Source organism: Ambystoma mexicanum, chromosome 5p (assembly GCF_040938575.1).
Source record: "Ambystoma mexicanum isolate Mex_15411 chromosome 5p, UKY_AmexF1_1, whole genome shotgun sequence".
Taxonomy (NCBI): Eukaryota; Metazoa; Chordata; class Amphibia; order Caudata; family Ambystomatidae; genus Ambystoma; species Ambystoma mexicanum.
This window is the reverse complement of record NC_090930.1, coordinates 525,804,604-525,828,457: the sequence shown is the minus strand read 5'-3', so window position 1 is coordinate 525,828,457 and position 23,854 is coordinate 525,804,604.

The window sequence follows — 23,854 nt, the reverse complement described above, 5'->3', positions numbered from 1 at the left end:
GAAGGCGACCGCATAAGCAGTGTTTCTTGACAATCATCCCACCTGGGTGCAAGTGTGGTTTCAAAACGCTCAAGAGTATCAGTGAGGACAGGGGCTAGTACGGCAGCCCGCTGGTCCCAGGCCTCAGCACAGTCTCTAAGTGGCCCAGTAATTGTTCTAGCTGTTAATGAGGTAGAGGCTAGAAAGCTCCTGCTCGAGGAGCGGAGACTAGCGCTAGAGGAACAGAAACAGGGGGACATCATCACCATAGAGCGGGACAGCGCTGCCATACAGCTGGGCAAGCTGTCACTTGATGAGAAGAAGGAGGCCAACAGATCCAACTCTAGCAAAAGCAGCAGTAGTGGCTCAAACCAGAGTGCCTGGGATAAGCCTCAGCGGCACACACATCCCTAAAGACTAAGTGCAGGCTTATGAAGTGGGGAAGGATATTTTTGACTGGTTTGAAGCGCTCGAGCTGGATTTCCAGCTACAGGAGGAGGATGAGGTACTGTGAGGTGCAGCCCTGATGAGTTGCTTACCGACACCAGGGACTGATGCAATTCTTTGGTTAACTCCTGAGGAAAGACCCGCTTATGAGAGCATGAAGGCAGCCCTCCGCAGGAACATCTGTAAAACCCCAGAACAGTATCTCAAGTGCTTCAGAAAAAAAAGTGCGCAGACATTTGAAGCGTTCATACACTTGTTGAAATATCTGAGTGGGTGGGTGACTGGTAACAAAGTTGACACATTTAGGGATGTACAATTTGATTGCGTGTGAGCATGTATTGATACATTGTGAGGTTGACCTACGCCAGTATCTTGTGAACAAGATTATCACAGACTCACAGGATGGGAAGGACAAAGTTCCTCCAACCCATTCCTATTTGAAGTCATGTCCCCAAAAGAACGAAGGGAAATCCCAAAACTCTAGTTCAGCCCTGCACACCGAAAAGAAGAGTGCAGGCATCCCTAACACTGGGACACCTGCGTTTTCATCACCCAAAGGTTATTTCGTTTGTAAGGAGCTGGGCTATAGGAAAGGGGATCCTGCTTGCAAGGGCTTACCTAAGCAAGCCATAATGAATGTTGGACTCGTGGAAGAGGCCATCATTAGTCTGAGCCTCTTAGAGGAAGACTTCCCATTAGGCCAACGAGTGGCCAAATGTGGATTGGTTACACTGAGTGGGAAAGGTACTGGGTCTCCAGAAGAGACCTCAGTTTCCAATAATACTCAACTCTATCTAGAACATGTGTATACCAATGTAAACAAAACTCTGGTGCTCTGAGACACCGTGGCTAGCGTCACTACTGTCACCCAGTAGTGGGTACAGCCATGCCAGTATATTGATGGGCCTGATTTGTGCGTCAGTGGGTTCACAGAAAGAGAAGTGCCCTGCCCCTTGGCGATAGTAGAGTTCAGCTGGTGAGGTGAAACAACCCAGCGGCGTGTAGCAGTGAAAGACTCTATCCCTGTCCCATGTCTGTTGGGTAATGATCTTCCTGATCCTTAAATAGTTGCAGCGGCTATCCGATCGAGGCCCAAAGAGAGCACCAGATTGAATGCAGTGAGACCCTTAGGGCCTGGAGTGGTTCCAGTGGACTTGTTGGAAGAACTGGCGTGGCCACTACCCCCCAGTCCAGTTCCACAGACTACTGAGTCACCTACACCTGCGGGAGAGAGGCTAGTAGCTACTGAGGACCCTACTTTGGTAGCAGGGGACTCAGTGACTTCAGAGTTGCCTGGCAGAGCACAGGAACCTGAGGTGGAGGACCAGGTGGCCACAGATCTGAGGGGCCTGCCAAGGTGGATGAGTTCACATCGGCTGGGGGCCCAGGTCAGACTGTCTTCTTCACAGCCCAGAAAGAATGTCCTACTGTGGCAGGTCTGCAGATGCAGGCAGAGGAGCAGGCTAGGGGGCAAGGCCCCTGGCCTGTTCAAAGCGTACTGGGAGGATGAACACATGTACAGTGAGCCAAACGAGGGCACCAGGAGGTTGGTGATTTCCCAATGCCACAAAAAGTTTCTTTTGGATTTGGCTCACCAAATTCCTTTAGCAGGTACTCTTGGGAGTGACTAAGACATCAGACCAGTTGTCTGCGCACTTTTACTGGTCGCAGGTCGGTGTAAAGGTTAAGCAATTGCCCGGTCCTGCCTGGCTTGTCAAACTTCTGGAAAGTCAGGTGGTGCCACAAAGGCCCCCGTAATTCCGCTACCCGTGGTTTGGCGGCCTTTCGAGAGAATAGGCATGGATAGTGTGGGCCTTTTGAATCCTCAAACTAGCTCAGGGAACAGATATATCTTGGTGGTGGTAGATCACGCCACAAGATACCCTGAGGCTGTCCCTCTGAGGAGCATCAAAGCCCCTGTGGTTGCAAAGGCTCTGTTGGGATAGTCTCCCGTGTTGGATTCCCCAAAGAAGTCGTTTCTGAGAGGGCATCAAACTTAATATCAGCTTATATGAAGGTCATGTGGGAAGAGTGTGGAGTCTCCTATAGATTCTCTAAATCCTTCCATTCACAAACAAATGGGCTTGTTGAGTGGTTCAACAAGACCCTGGAAGAGCACCTGAGGCGAAAATGGGAGATTCTCCTGCCATGCCTTCTATTCGCCTACAGGGAGGTGCCACAGAATGAAGTAGGGTTTAGCCCCTTTGAGCTTCAGTTTGGACACCCTGTACAAGGTCCCCTCAGTCTACGGAAAAAGGCATGGGAAAGCCAACCCTCATCCCCTGCACGAGATGTGGTGGACTATGTACTTGGCCTTCGTTCTAGAATTGCAAAGTACATGATACAGTCAACAAAGAACCTAAAACCAGTCAGGAGCTGATGAAGTACTGGCACGACCAGTCTATTTTCCAGGACAGTGGGTGTAGATTATGGAGCCTCTCAAACCCAGTGCCCTTCAGGACAAGTGGACTGGGCTTTACTGTGTGCTAGAAAAGGTCAGTGAGGTGAATTATCTCATTGACATGAAACACCTAAACAGATGTGCAGGGTCTTTCACGCCAAATGGAAAAACCCCATTATAGCCGGGATGACTTGGTCATGACATTAAGGACTGATGGAGAGACCGAGGAGTAGACCAATCCCCTTCCAGACTTCTTGCACACTCAAGCCACAGATGGGTCAGTTGAAGGTGTCAACCTTGCAATCGACCTGTCAGAACAGCAACTGACAGACTGTTGCTGTTTACTGGGACAGTTTGCCGGTCTGTTTTCCATGACTCCCAGTCATGCAGATTGGTGCTCTCATGATGTAGACACTGGAGACAGTAAGCCAGTTAAGGTTAGGCTTTACTGGATGTCCGATAAGGTCAGGGACACCATCAAGGAGGAAGTGTCCAAGATGTGGGAAGACTGAAGCTTGCTTTTGTGTGGACTACAGGGGGCTCAATTTTGTCACAAAGACAGATGCTTATTTGGGCAGACGAGCTCATTGACATGTTCGGCGCTGCCAAGTACATCAGTATCTTTGACTTCCCGGCAGGTCGGCTTAACAGATGGAGCGAGAGAGAGGTCCGCATTCGCAACCCCATAAGGACATTATCAGTTCAGTGTGATGCCCTTCGGATTGAAGAATTCCCCTGACATTTTTCAGCGCATGGTTAACCAGTTTTTGTTCCGTCTGGAAAACTTCAGTGTCACCTATTTAGACTACATTGCGGTCTTCAGCCACACCTGGCAGGATCACTCATCCCACCTGAAACAAGTGCTTCAAGCGCTGAAGAATGCATGTCTGACTATCAAGGTCACAAAGTGCCAGATAGCGCAGGGCACAGTGACTTACCTACAGCACCTGGTCGGTGGCAGTAAGAAATAACCTCTCAAAGCAAATGTATAGGTTGTGAAGGATGGGGACATCCCAACCACACAGATGCAGGCCAGAGCCTTTTTAGGTCTCACCGGGTACTACCGGTCCTTCATCAGAGGGTATGGGACCATTGCCATGCCCCTGAATGATGTAGCCTCCAGGAAAATGGTGAAGTAGGTAACTTGGACCCCTGCCTGTCAAACCTCCTTCCAGGATGCATTGTGCAGGGCCCCAGTTTTGAAATTGCCAGACTATGGTCAGCAGTTCATTATCCAGACAGACGCTTGTGATTTGGGGGTTGGAGCAGTGTTAATGTAGCTGAACTGTGAAGTGATGAAGCAACCTGTCGCCTACATTAGCAGGCAGTTGACAAAAAGGAAAAGGAACTGGGCTGTCATAGAAAAAGAGGCGTACACAGTCATGTGTGTCGTAAAGAAGCTGAAACCCTACATCTTTGGGTCTCACTTTATGATCTAGACAGACCACCGGCCTCTGCAATGGTTAATGGCCATGCAAGGGGAGAACCTTACGCTTTTGTGTTGGGCCATATCCCTACAGGGATTAGATATGGACATGCAAAATAAGCCAGGCTGCCAGCATGGAAATGCAGATAGCCGCAGCTTGTACCTTCACCTTGATGATGAACCAGACCCTCAGCAGGGTGGTGGTTCATATGTTGACGCTGGGGGGCATGTGAGGAATTCGACCATCCACATGGAGAGTGTGCGCTCGCCTGGGCTTTTTTGAAATTTCTTAAGTAATAGAATGATGGGAGATCAGCCTCAGAAAATGTGTGGGGCTAAACTGGGGCACACATTTGTCTATGCTCACCACACAACAAACACAAGTGTACTCCAGTGGAGACAGCCTTCAGGAACAGTCCTCCCTGTCACATTTAGCTGGAATGTGACAGTCACGACAGGTACATCAAAGAATCTCAGGAAGGGGGAAGGCAACATCTTCCTACTGCTTTGGCTAGCCTAATTAAATATGAAGGGCTCCATGGATCCACCCTGTTCTATTGTCAAAGTTCTGTGTGGTGGCAGCGCATACTGATGAGAGTTAATTGAGGCAGGCCTGCGAAGAGGCTTCGTGACAGAATAACACAAGGGACACTGAACTAAAACCTCTTTGATATACAATGTGTCAACTTGAAGCTAGCTCCTACCCCTCTGTATGAAGAGCAGTGAATGTCATGTCTGGGACAAATGTTTACAGTAGCAACCCCGGCAGGGAACCCCCTTTCAGAGGGAAGAAGTATGTGATTTGATGGAGACAGAAAGTCTGTTCTCACCACAAACTTCAAGGGAGACCTGCGCTTTGATCAGGAGTCACAGAGAGCTCAATTAACCAGAGAGACACTTTGCTCCACAACAGACAGGAAGATGGGTGGGACTTAGTAGTGCATGTTGTCACCCCTTAACTTTCCTCTTGCAACACACTCTGGTTATGACCTCACACAGATTGTTGGTGGGGACCCATGATTGGTTCATTAAGGTAGGCTTAGTCTGCACCAATCACTGGGGCCCATTTGGCTTTAAAAGAGGGTTGAGCCCATCTTTGGGCAGATAATCCGGCGACTTTGAAAGGAGTAAAAAGGAGGACTCATTTGGACACTGGCTGAAGGTATAATCTGCCTTACTGCTTCCACAAGTGAAAGAAGGCCAGGGTTTCCACGAGGGAAGCAAGATCCCACCCCTAAACATCTCCCAGAGAACAGAGGGAGATACCGAACTCAGAGGACCCATCCAACAGCTCCAGAACTGGTACCCAGCCAACATGCAGAGTGTCCTGCTAGGTTCTGTCAGCAAGCTTCCTAGGTGGGAAGTCCAACACTCTCTGCAGCTTTGGGCCCTCCTCCTTAAAAGACAACACATGCCAAGCGAAGAATCTAGGAGGAGTGCCACAACGAGCATCAACCAGCGTCGATCTTTTAAGGACATTTTCGAGGTAGTTAAGCCCCCAAAGCGCGACCGGCAGCACCACTGACTGTTGTCACGCTGCAGTCACTAAAGCCATCCAAGACACCTGACCAGCGTTCTAGATCCACCAACCAGCACACAGACAACGATTCTTGACCCTGAGCCGCGGTGTAGGCCAGCCTGCAGCCGTCCGTCCAGCCTCGCTTGCCGGACTGCCTGGCGCTTGTTACCTGCAGCTGTCTCCCATCTCAAACTCTGTTGCAGGAGCTGCAAAGCGTCCTGGAACCAACTCAACGCTGTGGCGCATCAAGATCATCTCAAGCACCAGGTACATTGTAGTTCTGTCCCCCTGGTCCTTCTCCGAAGGCCCCTAGTGACATTTACGACCCCGTGCTCCCTTGTTGCTGAAACCAAAAAACCATCAACAGTTAAGACTGATTGCTTTACCGACTACCCTCCTGTCAGTATTCAGAGTACATCCCTTTCCTTCGTGAAACTGTCTGTCCTCTGTATTCCTTTACAGGGTGGGCTGTATTTTGTAGTGTGCTAAAACCATCTGTTGTAATAATAATGAAGTAGATATTTGTATACAACCTTGACTGGACAGTTCCTTTTATCATTGGGTAATACTTGTATGTTCTGTCGACGTTAGCAAAATTGGACAAGGAGGTTTAGAATTTACTTGTATTTCCAATCTGTTCGGATCCCTTCTGGTGTGCTAGAGGTGTGGGTCTGATTGATGGTTTAGAAACCGATATTCATCCCTGGACCTCGTCACAGTGGGTGAGCATTGCATTCTCAGGTACATGTGTGCTAGAGCCGCACTTCCTCCAACTGTTGCACAGCTGCATGCCCCAAGGAAAAAAAACATATCTTGTGGCTTGAGGGTGGGATTGTGTATTTTTGCAAACGCAGCTATTAAAAGAAGAAAGAACATTATTTAATTGTACTAACTGTATTAACTGCCTCTTTTTAAAATGTCACAATCTTCATGTCTAATGATCGCCTACAGTATAAGTATAGAGTTAAGTCATAATAAGAATATTACAAATGTTTTACTGAGAAAAGCACAATAACAAAACCTTGAGTAATTGTGTAAATTATTTTCTGATGGATGTTTATCATGCCAAGATGGACAGTCTGACCTACTCCTATTGTATTATTTGGCAATACCCTTATTAGTAAAAGGAAGTGGGCAAATAACACCAGTGAGAGTTCTAGCCTGCGTTGCATAAAATCAAAGAGCATTTTTGCAACATAAGAATGAAGACAGATTTTTATATTTTCAAAATGTGTCTGCGATAAACGAATAGTAGGATTGAATCAGTAAGTAGAACAGGCACTCTTGGCTTGGTGCTCATTTAATTTTCCACAACACTCAGCTTAACATTAAAATTGTAATATTGAACCATTCATAAAGATTAGAGCAGCCTCTAATGGGCTGAAAGGGTTCCTGCTTCCTTCAGTTTCTTCAATATTTCCTCTCCTTGTTCCGCTTAAGGGTTCCCTCCACCCTGCTTCTCCGCTGTTGTTCTTTCCTTCAAACTACTCCTGTAGGCGCTGCTGGATCTCTCTCATTAACTGGTGATGTAAGGCAAACCTCTCGGCAATGGTCAGGTTAATCAAGGGGAATAGTTTGTCTTCCAGCACCCCAAGAAGATTGAGTACGGTCTTGTCACCTCCTTTTGCTACGCTCCTGACCTTTAACCTTCTCAGCTACTCTCTGATACTAGTCTGGTTCTTTTGATCCTTGCTGGTCCGCCACATGCTTGGTCCTCTTCCAAACCCCTTCACATTGGGGTGCCCCCTAACTCAGTAGATATGAGACAGACTAGAGGAGATCTTCAAGAAAGTGAGAGACAGGCAGCTTACAGTTAATTGAAACATCCAGGGTGTTGTCACTGACAACAGAGGGGATGGAATAATGCAGAACTGGCAAGAGTGCTTTATCATGCAGTGTGACATGAGAAACTTGCAACAACCATAACATGCCCACCACTAGTCCTACCACGCTATGGAGAGAACAGGATAAAGCCCCTTATTCCATTACATGCATGGAGTTGGTGGCATTTATGGGGTCCCAAAAAAGAAAATTGAATGCTTTAAGCAGCAACTAGAAAAATAAACACTAGAACACCCCCCATCAACGAAATCTTTCAAACAGATTCCACATGCCAAATTATCTTATTGCAACCAGTTATCCGAAAATACGGAACATGCAGACCCTTCTAATCGTGACAACACAATAATCAATGGGACTTCCCACACCCTATACAGCCAAAATGTCCAGCCCTAATCAATGCTGCAGTAAATAACATGCCACTGAATGTTAGCCAAGCTGGCCTGGAGGTGCGTAGAGGTTCAAGGAAGCAGAGCAGGCAGTGCGGACCAAGAAATTACAGGCAATGACATACAACGTGGTTAGTGATAGCATAATGTTAGGTTTGGGGTTAACAGGTAGCAGGGGGGAAGAATATGGAGCACAAAAGAAGAGGTGTTGCAGGTCTTACAAGAAGTAAGTGTCTGTTGAAGTGAATGTAGAAAAGTAAATGTCTGGCAAATTGAATGCTGTCAAAGTAAAGACATACATCCAAGTTGACCCTTTGACAAGCAAGTGGCAAATTAAAGAACACTGCACGCTGAACCCCACTCCAAACTCCTGTCCACAGCAACCGAATGCGCAAAGAACCTAAATAACTATTTTTTTATGACAATTAAGTCTCCTCACTTAGCTGACAGCAAGTGCACATTAAACATAAAGTAATGGAATTCTATAGCTCAATTGCAGTAGGACATTCCCTCTCATAGTGTACTCCTTATCCAATATGGGAAATGGTGCATGAAGGAACCAGATCTTCAGTAATTTGGTTAAAAATACAAGCATTTAAAATAAATCAAGACAATTTGCTAAAAAAATAAGGTTTTCAAAGGACAAACCAAATTGATAAAACAATGACATTATTTTAATAAAACTATCCATTTGCCAAAAAATAACGAATTTTCCCAAAAATTAGGCAAATTTGCTGAGAAAAAAATGTGTATTTTTAGTAGTGCATGTCTCATATTTTAAACCCAATTCACCTCAGCAGGCAATATAATACGCCCACACTTACACGTGATAAAACTCAGAGAAGGCACACCACGTTACGTTATTCCACATTTCATTTTTAGAACACATCGCTGACTATGCAACTAGCATTTTGTTAATTTTGGATCACAATATTTACTTTGAGTAAGCATATAGAATTTTCACACAGTAGCCTAACTTGAGAAATGCTAGGCTTATAAGTCCTGCCAAACTTAAAATGATCCTTCCAGTGTTTTAGGCTGGAAGGTCCTTGTTGCAGATGAAAGCTGCTTGCACAACCAAGCCTCTATATCCCAAATGAGGCACTATCAGACCTGTCTCTGATGAGCCCAAGGCTAGAATTATAGTGTGAAATGATCCTCGCTTGGCAGAGAATGCAGGGCCAGTGTTGTAGACAGTCCCGTGTACTATTCACATGTCCTTGAATTCAATTGTTTTTCCCGACGGCAACCATCGCATATTTATCAGTGCTGGAGTCACATGTTCTCTCCTACTCTGGCACCTGCAACCAGACTTCTCCATTTTGGATCCAATTGAATCTGTCGACTGCATATTAGGGCAGCCCCCCAAAATGTTATAATGCGAATCCAGGAAAGAGGTCAGAAGTGCTTCATTAGCAGGCACTTAGCAAAATCAAGACATACGCGAAAAGAGCTACTCGAGGATCCACGTGTGGAACCAACAGGTTTTGCAATGAAAGCCTGAAGCTAGGATAACTTCCAAGAGTGGGGTAGCTCTCAAGTCACATCACATCCCGAGATATGTTCCACTCTGATCACTTGGGCATGTTTTGTAAATATTGTAGAGAGACTGAAAAGGATTATAGTATGCACCTATATGTTCAATGCCAGGACACAGCAAATTAATCACAGGTCCTAAAGGTAGCAAAGGGAAGTTAGATGCAATAGCGAACTTCTGTGATTCACACACAGCTCTGACCAGAGCAATGGCAATAGCCAGCAAATTCACAAATCAACCTTGGCAGTCCTATTTGCACAGCAATATGGCTATTGCAATGTTAGCACAAAGAGGCTCCTAGTGAGGAAAGACTATGTTGGATGTGGGCCAACATTCCTAAGGGTGATGACAGCTATGTAATTCTATCTCATTTCTCTTAGCTACAGCAAGGGAAATACGATATGCATATCATTTTGGAAATTCAGGGCCACATAGCCGAAGATGCCCCAGGTTTCTAAGTCAGCACCCATGCATGTCTTTCAGGGATCATGTACTGCTACTGGCACCCCATGGCTGTCCGCCAACATCTGCCTTTCCCCTGAAGCAGGCTGGCTTCTTGTACCACGTATTAATAAGGGGGTCCTTCTTGACCAGCCCCCTGTCCTCTGCACCCAGCACTTGAGCACTCAAACCTCATTTATAATCCTGAAAGTACCATAGGAGGTGTGACATGTTTTGGGCCAGGTGATGTCACACAATATCCCAAATTACTTGCTTGACAAAAGCGTCTCCTTGCTTGCACATTGCAACCCCAAGGTCATCCCTGGGGGGAGTTGCGTTACTGTCCTTTCGATGACCGCGTCACCTCTGAACTTTACACGCAGTGCAGTTTGTGGGAAGATGCATTTGCTCAGCTGCTTCCGCCTCCTTCACAATGCTTTAAGGAAGTTGCATACATGCAATATTTTCCAGGGTATTGTTCTAAAGTGCAGAGAGATAAGCGTGCAGATAATGAGTAGGTCAATGTGCATTAGCATGTTGCATAATATGACGTGCATTGTGGCCAATAATGAAACGCTGGACCAGGCACTTCAGTTGTAAAGATACAAATACATGTAAAGTAGCCCGGAGCAGAAATAGGTGTGCCAACCTCAGCAAACATAAAGCAACACAGGTTCAGTATGAAAAGCAGTTCCCGCGCCGCATTCTGTGCAGCTGTGTCACCCCAAGAAAAGCCAAGGAACACCACCTGTGCACGCGCACCATACAAGTGACAAAGTAGAGACATGACACAGCTACATCTATTCAAAACAAAGCATAATAGGAAATACATACGGTAGTTATATACCGCCTTCATTTGCACTTGAGTGTCGGCCCATACACCAAAGCGAAATATTAAGTGTGCAGTAGTTCAGTCTCCCTTTACAATATATTATTAGAATGTTTCAGCTTTTCCTACAACAAATGCTTCTCAAAAAGGTTCGAGCATTACATGCTTTGGTGACAGTCAAATGCAATCAATTGGTGCACAATTCATTTTTCGTTTTGGTCATGAGCTGACACTCGAGTATTTATTTTTTAATTATATTTTAATAACGCAGCGCACGCCCGCAGGCCTCAGGAGACACACAAACCCTACAGAGGACGGACACACAGAAAAAGAGAACGGGGTCTAGAAAGGCCAATGTCAGTGCAGAAAGGGGGTGGGGGTACTCAGCAAAGTGGGCTGTTAAAAAGAAATGTCTTGAGCCTTTTTGTTAAATCGTTAGTGGTTTTTGTTTTCCTTAGATCGGGTGGCAGAGTATTCCAAGTGGTAGGGACAAGAGTATCAAAACCAGCCCCCCTAAATCTGGCCAGCCTAAATCTAGGCTGGAAAAGTCTGGCTTGATCCTGTGAGTGCGGGTCGGCTAGGGAGCCCTCAAGCGGTCAGTGAGATAGGTTGGGGCCTCGAGAATCAGGCACTTTTGTGTCAGAATCAGCATTTTGTGGGTAATGCAGTGTTTCACGGGCAGCCAGTGCAGCTCCCTCCCGGCGTTGGTAATGTGGTTGCGTCTGGTGAGGCCAAGAATAGCTTGTACCGGCCCGTTTCGAGTGATCTGCAATGCTGAGATGTTAACTTGGGAGGTATCAATCAACAGACTGTTGCAATAGTCCAGCCGAGAATTCACCAGGGCTGGGGCTAAGAGGTAGATGTTCCCGTGAGAGATAAAAGGGAGTATATGGTTGAGTAATTTATTGATGAAACCGCCCGCAAGAGGCCCGAATCTGAGCAACATGCTGTCTAATTGTCAGCTCGGTGTCCAGAATGATGCTCAGGGTCTTCACACTCTTTGCCACAAGGATGGTACTTTCTGAGATGTTAAAGCTTTTATAGTCAGGGGCAAGTTTTTTTGAGCTTGGGGCCGGAGGCAACAATCAGGAGCTCTGTCTTGCCGGTGTTGAGGGCCAGCGAGTTGGCTACCATACAGGCCTGGATAGTGACATAGATAGTGTTAATGGCAATGGTATCCTGTGAATGGATGCCCAAAAGTTTCATGATGACCCGGGTATCATCTGCATAGTTGGTATAAAGAACCCTGAGGCCTTTGTAAGCTATACAACATCTACCTCCCTTCCTCTCAGTGAATTTCTCGTGCTCAACTGTGAGAATCGTCTTTGTTCTGTTGTCCACCCTAATAATCCTGGTCATCTCCATTCGTTTAGCAAACCCCACCAATCTCACCCTCCTCACTTTACCAACACCCCTAGAACGAAGAGTATAATTTTCCATGATAACCCCCCTTTTCCCGACATGAACACTTTTGCATATCACAGGACCACAGACTAACACCTAAACCAATTAACTGACATGTCGCAACACAAGGGTCATGCAAAGGCAGGCAATTGACCTCAATCGTACACACCTGACGGCTCTTTTCCTTCCCCACAGGGAAAAAAGTGGAGCATGAGAGCACAAGATGATCAAGGCAGACCTCATGTCGAGAGCGTTACCTCAGCATGGCTGTTCAAGAGGAGGAGAAAGACGGCACGTACCAAGAGGGTGAGAAGGAGAGATGAGACCTTGCCATTTCTGACCAAAGCCTGTGAAACCTCTGCAGAAGGAATCGTAAGACCGCGAACAATAGCCACTGTGTGTTGCAGCAGATGTCATTGGTACACAGGACCTTCCTCTGCTGATAACTTGATAACTAAGCCGAGGAAAGGAGCTCGTCTCTGTGGTACCAACCTTGACTCCAGAGAGAAGAAAAGACAGGCAGTTCATCACAGCTGGTGATTCAAGGGGAGAGCCGATACGAAACCGAACAGTGTTGAACGAAAAGTAGCAAGCTGCAAGCGGCTAATTGAACTGTGAAAGTACAAAGAACCATTGATAAAAAGAGGGGAAAACCAGCAACAGGGGAGTCCGGCACCATGTGGGTGCTCACTCAGGAAACTCTGGGCGATTACCGATTGTTGAAACTACCATTACCAGATGACACTGGGAAAGGCGAGAAAGAGGGTCAAAATGGTCACATAGGGGTCCAGTAAAATTCTCTGTACAGTCGAAAGCCTTTGACCGACAGATGATTGTGAAGCTAAGTCAAGTGAATCCCACCTTGTAAAAACTGATGACAAAGTTGGCAAGACGGAGGGATGCTGATAAACAGGGGGTGTAGTCTTAAGACCCGATACACAGTGTGTTTACAAGAGTGAACCCGGCAGAGGAATGTCCACAGTGAACTGTTTAAAAAGACATTAAGATTTGTGAATGTCACTAAAGAGATTGTTTTGAGAAAACTGTAGTGAACCCGACAGAGGGAGACAAATAGTTGAGTGGGATCTGACCCCGGAAGCGGGGGATCCAAGGGTGAGATGCCAACATCCACTGACTCGCAAATGCAACAGAGAAAGCCTTTTGAATGCATGCCAGAGGGAACTCGACAGAAGGAACCTGATATTCAAGAGGGGTCTGAGCCCGTGAGAGGGGGGGCCATGGGGGAAGAGCTATCACCCAAGTACAACCAGAGAAGGTCTTTAGAACTTTTTGTTAACCTTTTGTTTGTTATTTTGAAACTGTCAGACCCTCAGAAGTAAGAAACCTACCTATTGAAGATCCTGATATCGCTAAGAACTTTTGGTGGACCTGAGCCCGGAAGAGGGGGCTCCAGGGGTGAAAGGCATCACCCAATGTGTATACAGAAAGGAACGTTTGTTTATTATTTAGAAACCTATAAGGTCCTTGGAGGCTAGAGACATTTCATTGAGATTTAACCACTGAAGGCCCTGATTGTTGGAAACGGAACTGTTGGCTCATGCTGGGAAAGCTCAAGCGTGTGCTGTGCTCCAGAATCCTACCTTGTCCAATAGCACACCCTGTAGCCTGCTAATATATTTACTCCTCCTAATCATCACCCACCAGAAAGTGGACTGTAGCTTCCCCACAGCGCTCACCAGAGCCCTAAACAAATCTTCCATGACCTCCCTAGCTACCGGTACCACTATGGAACACCGGGATCTGAGTCCTTCATTTGAGTATCCAAGTAACCCATGTAGTCTACTCCTCAGAAATTCCAGGCTCCGAGCTAGAGTCACGAGACTTCATGAGCCCCTGACTAGAACCCTACCTCCTACCAACAATAGATCTAACATCCAGAAGGCAAATATCTTCCACCTCAACAGCCTGAAGCCTCTCTCCACCCTTACCAAAACAGAACCGTCCCATCCAACTGCCTCCCCCTCAAAGGGGGACTAATAAATTGCAGATCCTTGACCGCACATGCCACAGACATCTGCGATTTGATAGTGCTCGATAACTTGGACTTCCTCACTATCACAGAGTCATGGCTGCATGACGCCGCAGGACCCCTACTCTCCCTAGCAATCCCGGAAGACTATACGATATTCAGGCAAGACAGAACAATATGCGCGGTGGCGGCATTGCTATCATCGCAAAGACCATATATGAGGTCAGACTTCAGCCAGGCATAGGAGACCTACTATCAACGTCTCCTCCATTTGTACTTTCATCCTGTGTTCTCTACACCTAATGGCATGCGACATTCCACTTACAAACAAGTTGCTTGTCAAATATATGAGTGAATGGTCCACACCCTATGTCATTTGTATTTATGTTTTAGTGAATTTCTAACATAACTGTTTGTTTACCACAATGGACATCATGTACTGTCATGTATATATAAAAACCTAAACTCCTTGCAAAAAGGAAAAAAGCATCAGCTAAATAATTAAAAGCTGAAATTCTTATACGAGTTTGAGATATGTGTTGTCAGAAGCAAGCATGTTGTTTCCAACAACGGTCGCCCAAATTGTACGGGCACCCAAAAGGGTCTAAAAACCAGTGTGCACTTGATTTACTCTGTGCACTCCTTAGATTCATAGAGGATAGGACAACCCCCTTGTTACATCATCGCAAAGACCAGCTTAGGTATGAGAATCACGCCTACCACAGCACCCGATTAATGCGAAACACTTACCATCAAACTTCCTCTAGCCAGGTCCCAAACACTGACTATCCACCTTATCTATAGACGAACTGGACCCATAGGGACATTTGAGGAGGACATCCACAACCTACGTTCTAACAACCTTAAATCTTCTTCCCAATTACTTGTTTTAGGGGACTTCAACTTGGGTTTCAATGACCCTCTAGATAAAAATGCCAACACCATTGCCAATTCTCTTTCCAACTTGGGTATAACGCAAAAAACTCTAGAACCCACTCACAATGAAGGGAGAATCCTTGATTGGCTAGCAGACTACAACTGCACCGCCAATATGAACACCATTGTCCCTCAACCCTGGACAGACCACTTCTTCTTGTCATTGGAATTATCTACCTCCAGGCCACCTGTGCCAGTATCCATCATGGCCCCGCCATGCCTAACAAGAAATAAAAAGAGCATCACCAGCGATAAAGTGATCCTGGCAATTTTACCCATCCTTAACCGATTAGAGGATCAGTTAGACCCAGAAATATTAGTCGAGTATAACAAAATTATGTTAACCACTCTTGACAACATCGCCCCTCTGAAACTTAGACCAAGCAAACCTAAATCTCTCCTAAATAAATGGTTTACCCCTGAATTAAAGCATCTGCGTCTACCCAAGAGGAGTTGTGAAACAGTTTGGAGGCTTATCCCCTCAGAAGATCATAAAATGAAACTAACAGAAATCTCCTCCCAATATAAAAAAGAAATCCACTTGGCCAAGCAGAACTCATTCAACAACCGTATATCCAATGCTAATTCAAGCATGAGGGAACTGTTCACCATCCTCAAGGAACTAGAGTCATCCACCCCCACTCCGGATATATGCTCCAAAGATAAAACGTGGTGTTCTGATATTCAACAAGCACTATCAAATAAAATCTCCTTACTCCAAATGAAAATAGCCCCAAAAAAAGCCTCCCTCTCACAACCGCCCAAGACTTACAACCCAATTATAGACCGTGTTCCAAAGGAACAGGACCCAGCTGCACGATTTATGTTCTCTAAAACATCTTTCCTTGAGGTGGAGAAAGTCATCCTCTCCCTCAAGCCCTCAAACTGTCAGGGCAATACCTGCCCTGCCCAGCTCATAAAAGATGCTGCTAGGGATCTTTCCCCATTTATTGCAAAACTCGTCAACTCCTCATTCACGTCCGGCACTGTGCCCACCAATCTAAAACAATCTTATACCCACGAACTACCGTCCCATCACGACAGTTCCTTTTCTGCTTAGAATCCTGGATAAGATTGCTTATAATCAAATCCAAAGTTTTCTGGAACAACACAAACTCTTAGGAGAGTGCCAATCAGGATTCCGACCCCAACATGGCACAGAGACTGCCCGCATTGATTTGAAGGCACAAATAGATGATCTAAGAGATAAAGGGAAAATGGCTCTCCTCTTGCTGTTGGACCTCTCAGCGGCATTTGTCCTCATGGACCATGGGGTACTTTGCAGCCATTTAGACTCTGCTGCACATTTCTCCAGAGATGCCATAACTTGGATTCAATCCTTTCTTAGCGACAGGACCATGAGGGTGTTCTCCCCATCGGCAGCGGCTGACCCAATCCCCATCCTGTGTGGAGTTCCTCAGGGTTCTTGTGTCTCCCCTACTCTATACAACATATTTACTAAGCCCCTTTTTGATGATCTGGACCTTCTCGGTATCACCTACACTAACTATGCAGATGAGACCCAGATTCTCCTCCCACTTTCTGGGGATTATAATAAGGATTTGGCCTTGGTAAATAGAGTGTATATCATTATACAGGCATGGATGGTAACCCACGGTCTATGCCTGAATGATGATAAACCAGAGTTTACCATCCTAGGGACTCATTCTTACCTCAAAAAACTTAGCCAGGACTATACATCATTTGAGATTGATGGTAATATGATCAAGGTGTCTAAAGAGGTGAATACACTTGGCTTCTATCTGGATACCACCCTCTCTCTTGACAAACAGGTGAAGTCTCTGGCTTCGGCCACCGCTTACACATGTAAGCTCATTAGAGCAGGTAAACACTTTCTCTCTGACAACAACTGCCTTATCTTAGCGAGAGCATTAATCCTCTCTAGGCTCGACTATTGTAATGCCCTCTACATTGGAGCCAATAAATCCATCACACATCGAATTCAAATTTTACAAAATAACGCCCTGTGAGCTGCCCTCGGTGTGTCCAAAAAATTACATATTTCAAAGATCAGGCGCCAAAACAACTGGCTGTCTACCCAAAATAAAATCCACTTAAAAGTGGCATCCCTTGTTCACAAAGCCCTGAACAATGCCGCACCAAGCTATCTCACAAACAAATTCACAAAAAGAAATCATACACGCCCAACTAGAACCTCAAATGCTAATAGCCTCATCATACCAAGATTTAGGCTAACTAAGGCGGGGGAGGTAGCTTCCAGGTTCGGGCGGCCCAATTATGGAACTCACTGCCTCACCCTTTGCGTGAGGAGCAGCCCTTTCCCAAATTTAGATCTAACTAGATTAATTTGCTGAGGTCTGCCAATGATTAGCCCCCTAGTGCCTACTCATCCTTACGAGACCCCAGTATAGACACATTACTGTCCTGCCTATTTTTGGTCTTGTGGACTTTTTCACTCTGTCCATCTGGCCGATGAGCTAATGTCCATTCAGTGCCCGTACATATACTGTCCTCATTGTACTCTGTAATCACTATGCCTGTTTGTAAACTGTAATTGCTGTTCTACCTGTAATATACTGTATTTTGTATTTTGTATTCTGAATGTAACCCATGACCTTAGCCTGTAACTTAAGCCTAGTATTTTCTGTATTGCTGCGCCCGGCTACCTTCGGGTTTGGTGTGCATTTTAAGTGAATAAAACAAACAAACAAACAGTGCTTAAAACGTGGAGAAGGGAGACCCCGACTACCGCATCCTGACTTATCATTTGTGAACGCTTCCTTCTTTCTTAAAAACATTATCCCACAATTCTTCTGTATTTAGTGTAAGGATTGGCAATACGTTTTTCTTAGTATAGGCTTTTTTATTTGACAAAGCCACGACTAGGACTGCCTTATTATTGTTTGATGGTCGAAGCTTGCTCCCATCTTAGATTTAGGTTTAGAATATGCGTTTTCCAACCTACCTAAACAGTTTAATAAACACCCTTAAACTGTGATCACGTGTGTCTGTCTTTACTGTTGCCACCTTGAGTTCCTTACAGTTGGGACATGTCAGGTAAACAGTTTTGGTATTAGTCCGTTGTCTTTCATGGGGTACGACAGAGTTCATGTCGGAAAAGTGAGGGTTTAGTGTGTCTGATTGTCCTACGTGGTAGGATGGGGCAAAGGTGTTATATGGAATTACAACCCTCATACTAGGGGGGCTAAAACTAAGAAGGATGAGATTGGTAGAGTTTGGGAAATAAATGGGAATGAACCGGATTATTATCGTAAAATGAACAGGGGGGATTGTGGGAATGGTAGTGTTTTGTTAAAGTAGACTGGGTGTTCGGGAAAGAATAGGCAGAGGGACGTGGAGAAGAACGATTGGGAGACAGTTTCTGGGTGGAACAGGTTCTGGGATCTTAAAGCATTTGTTATATACAGAGGTTTTATAGGATTTGGGCAAGAGAGATCTATAGGGAGGAAGGGAGACAGATGTGGTACAACCTAAAAAGGTCTCAAAGATCTTGTCCACTCCTTCTTCGCTGGCATAAGGCTGCGTCTCACCTGGGGTATTTCCCCAAGCAGAACCCTGGGATGCCCTACCCCGGTGATCCTCCCTCGCTCGTCCACCCCCAGGGTTGGAATCTGAGAGCACCAGCCCTCCCTTTCCCAACTGAATAAGGGATTCATGAAGTCTACTTGGTAGAATACCCTCAGATTTCTCACATACCCTTCCCCTATGCTGGTTGGACCGCAGTGTTTCGTTTTGGCCATTCCATCTTCCTTTCCCTGTCTTGAGCTGCCAGTAGTTCTTCCACCATATTTTCAGAACAGGCCTCCATAATGTGCCCCCACTCTCCACAAAATAGGCATTGGTGTAATTGAGAGGCTTCTAAGTGATTTAAAGATAACATGGAGTTTGACCCTCTCCTAACCTTATTCAGGGGGCTAAACATTTTTTTCGGTGACATGACTACTCTCCAGGTTTTGTTCCTCCTGGTCAATATAGGGTTCCTTTTGTACCTCTTCTCTGAATGGCTCACCCCTTATCATCCCCTCTGAATAGTAAGGATGGGATTTTGGGATTCGGTCTTCTGTAAAAGGGGTCTCTAGAGCTGCTCCAGATGTTTCATGAGATGACATTTCCCCCAGGTCCCATATTTCGGTTCTCTTTGGGTATTTTCCTGAGCTCGGGTTCCCTGGGTGTTTTGTTTTCTACCTTTCCTCATTTTCCTTTGCCCTTAAGATGTTGGGACTTAGTGGATCCTCTGTACATTCTCTCTTCTCCTGGAATGAGTTTGTGAGTAATTTCTCTTGCGATGGGATTTTATATTTCCTATGCCCAGGGAGATGGTGAGTTATTAAAGCTTCCAAATCCTGCAATGCCGGAATTGAGTCATCTGAGGAAAGGAAGGGATGATTTATTTGAGGCTCATCAAACCCACATGGGTTTTTAGTGGTCTTCTTAGGCGGGGAGCTCCATAGGTTTTCATATACAAGGGTCCCCAGTATTTCACCTTGATGAATACCTCTTGGAGTATGAGAAAAGTTGAGCAAAGCAAATTTTGGCTCATCTCCACAAGATATAAGTGATGCCACATAAATGGCTCAGGTGGCAGAATAACCTATCTGTAAGTCCAAAGCTATGGCAATTGTATCTTTCCCTGGAATAAGATAGTCGCCGGGGACATCAGAGGTAATAGCTATTGCCGTTTACTGATTTCCGTTCAGGGGGAATCGCCTGGGGCCTTAAAGGGTGAAAGGTAACCCTCATTCTAATGGCAGAGTCTCTATGAGGCCGATCTATTTCCTCATAGCTGGTTCCCCTGAGATTCTGGTCTTCAGGTTGGTAGGGTTTGCCTCTCGACTCCAAGATTTCTGAGTCATACTGGGGAGAGTTGTTCATTTGCTCTTCCTCTAATACTGAGGACAGGGCAGGGAAATGTTTATTTGGGTTTTCTTTATATAAGTGAGCTTTCCAACTAGCATCAATTGGATCACATCCCACCTCTGACACCATACATAAGGAACTCATGGTGGTAACAGTAAAGACAGATACAAGTTCAAGAGTGTTTATTAAACTGTATATGTGGGTTGGAGAAATGCCTAATCTAAACCTAAATCTATGATGGGAGCAAGCTACAACTATCAAATAATAATATGGCAGTCCTAGTGGTGTGTTGTGTCAAAATGAAAGGGCCTATTCTAAGAAAAATCTATTGCCAATCCTTAAACTAAATACAAACAAAGAGTGTGGATAAGGTTCACAAGAAAGAAACACGTGTTCACAAATGTTAGCCAGGGGTCTTCCTTCCCCATGTTTTGAGCAAGGGACAAGGTGGGACTCCCGAGCACAGCACACACTCAAGCTTTCTCAGCATGAGCCAACAGTTCTGCTCTCAGCTATAAGAGCCTTCACTGGTTAAGTCTCTTTTCTACAAAAAGTCTTGAAAGCAAGCTCCTGAATGCTCACACCAGAAGAAATACAACCCGCTAGGGAAGAAAGGCTCAAGTCGATCTTGCAGGGATAACAAGTTGTAATCTCATGCACAGATGAGAGCAACAGCAAAGAACTCTGCTGCCAAGAATATTCTGCCAAAAAAGGTACAAGCAGAAACATTTCAGGCAAAAACATTGTCATAATGACGCAATACGTATAGTACACAGCCCTGCGGTTGATTGGCTGGAACCTATACAGATGCTGCCTTTATACATATGGGATGGCAGTTTATTGACACCAGCCCAGTCTGTCCGTCCATTCGTCTTCCATCACGTGGGCACTGCGGGGCTCATCTTCTCATGTTGAAGGTCAGAGAACAAATTAACTACACGTCTACTATACAGCTTATTTATCACTCACACCATGCACATGGCAGGCTTCAAAAGAGACACACAGGAGGTTCCAGAGCATTCTAACCTTCACCCACACATTTCACTCACTCCCTCTGTGCCATCCGACTCCCAGGTCTTCACTCTCATTTGAACTATGGTTTATCCTTTCCAGCACCTCGCAATACAAATCACACGATTGCTGCTGAACGATATATCCTGTCCTCTTTGAACATTTCAGGATGTGTTGCTCTGGGGATGATGTTCAAAGGCAACCTGGTGTCATGGAATTCAGGGATCTTAGGATTTAGTCCGTTATATGAGCTATAACTCGCGGTCACTCGGGAATGGGCCGGATCGTGCTTTGGCCAAAGTGAGATAACATGCCCACCAGGCGCCAGCCTCTAATCATGGCCTTGTAGGGCACATTCCGTTTGGGTGAAAGACACAACTTCACAACACTTTCAAGTACAATGGACAAACTTTGTGCAGGTGGGGTGCGAACTGTCCTTATGTGAGCTCGGAATATATAAAGGGGTTTGAACCAGAGTGTACAGGATGACAAGAGAATCTCTTTTACTAAATAATACTCATAATTCATTTAACTAATTTCTAATAACCACTGACATTGCTCATCAACTCACAACCCAAGTACAACTCACACACACCTTTCTCTCTCAGTCGCTCATGTATTCCCATATTATCCACTTTGGCAAAAACTCTTTTCAAATTTACAGTGATATCATGAAGTTTTTTTTATCACTGTTGCAATATTCTTTTATAAATTATTCAACCCCATCATAAATACAAGTGTTGTTCAGATTTGAAAAGAGTTTGTTTTAAACATATAGAGATTTTTTTATTGTATTGAATACATTTTTTTTTAGAATAAAGTAAAAGAGATTCTCTTGTCATCCTGTACACTCTGGTTCAAACCCCTTTATATATTCTGCTTGATATTTACCTGAAGAGCCACAGAGTGAATAACAGGTAATCCCCTCATATTTGTGTACTCATGGGAGCTCGGGCATGACTGGAGATTTCCATCGCCTCGTGGATTTGGGCCTAGTGCATGCAATGCTGCCTTTCCCGTGCTTACCTACCTAGGAATATTAATAGCTATGCAAAATCACGATGCCAGCCACACCTTGGGCCGCACAATATGAATATGCTATAATTGATAATGTTAGCATGGGGTCCTGCTGTATGGGAAAGTGCCCTTTTCACTGACTCCCCCTCCCCCATGGTTCATTACAGTGCCTCAAATGTGTCTCGCCTTACTTTAAAGCGCCTGGGGGGATGGTGTTGTTCCCTTCCCAACATTCCCCCCTTTCGTTACTTCTACAGTAACAAATTCTGGAATTGCTCTGCGTTCCCAATCCACAGTTTCTATATCCACATATGGCTTATTCCATTTCACTGGTACCCACGCCCTACACAATGATCGCAAACGTCCCCCCCACGCACATACTTTTCAGGTGAACAGGTTATGTAAATATACCCCCCCACCATGTCGACCCAAACCTCTGCATAATTTTCTGGATCAGGGGGTTGGGTAATGACAGTGTGTTATAAAGGATCAACTTCATCTCTATACGGGATGGGACACATTTCATACTTCGGGCCACCTAATGGAACATCGGTTTGTACTTTAATGTTTTTTGTTTCACAAGGTGCTTTGGAACCCCCAATTGATACCATCATTCTTGTGATAGAGGTGCCACAGTGGCACAGCATCGAAGAACCAGCTGACTTGCATAAAATGACGAGAATGAATACAATAGTGGGCATTAACATCTTCACGACTGCTCCTAGCCATGATGGGGCCCAGTTGAAAGTCATGGTTAACCAATGAGCGTCCTGAATTCCCCCCTCCTTCATGCGAACACCTAGACCATGGAGAAGTGCAATGATGTGGGAGAGTGATGCATTTTCCGTGTCTTCTGGAACGTGCAGCAGGAATCGCCAATTTATTTGCAAACCCCACCTTCAATTGCTGTCAACATATCGAGCACATATCTATTTTTCATTATCATAACTCTTAGTGCTCGTAACTCAACCTTGATCATGTTGAACCCATTCTATGTGTCGTTTGCGAGCTGGGCCAATTCCCACTGCACGATCTGCGATTTAGCATTGGCCGCACCTGTACCCCTGGCAAGAGTAAGGAGGCGAAGAAGGACTCTGCTGAGCTGAAGAAGCGATAATCTTCTGGTATTTCAGCAAGCAAAGTGTAAGAGTCTCTAGAAATGTAGTTCAACCTTTTCATTCTCTGTGTTTGCTGGAATTGTCCTTTTCCTAGCTGGATATGGGGCTCTTGCATGGGTACCAGGCTCTTATCTTCAGGTTGTACTTGGGGAAACTCATTGGCCCCTCTGCTGGCAGCACTCCCCCTTCAGGTGCTCTTCTGGGATTACCAATAGCACTGCATGCAATGTGGCCCGCGAACAAAAGCCCCTACATGATGCTGGGAGGTGCAAGTAAGCTTGACGACCACAGATCCAGTAGTAATCCATCATTGCTGCCGTTCCTTTCTTCATGTCTGCGATACAATCTTTGTTGATGCCAACATAGACTGTACCCTTGCTGCAGAAACAGGGCTTGAATTCTTCTTCCTTGTGCACTTGCACCAGCTTTTCCATCGTTGCAATCCACGTTAGCTTTGTCATATGCTCTGTCCATATTTGTGCACAGAAGTTAACTATTCGTGCTATTCTGTCCTTGATATATGTTACTAGTCCTTCTGCCAAGCAAGCTAGTGTGCTTTCCTGCCAGTTATTGTTGACATATTTCCAGCCCTTCACCATCAGGTAAGGTAACTCCACACACTTGATGTTTCTTTGGTCGTCGGGACACTTTACGAACTCTGGGCCCACCATTTGCAATTTCACACTCTGTGCCTGGAACGGTCTTTTTATT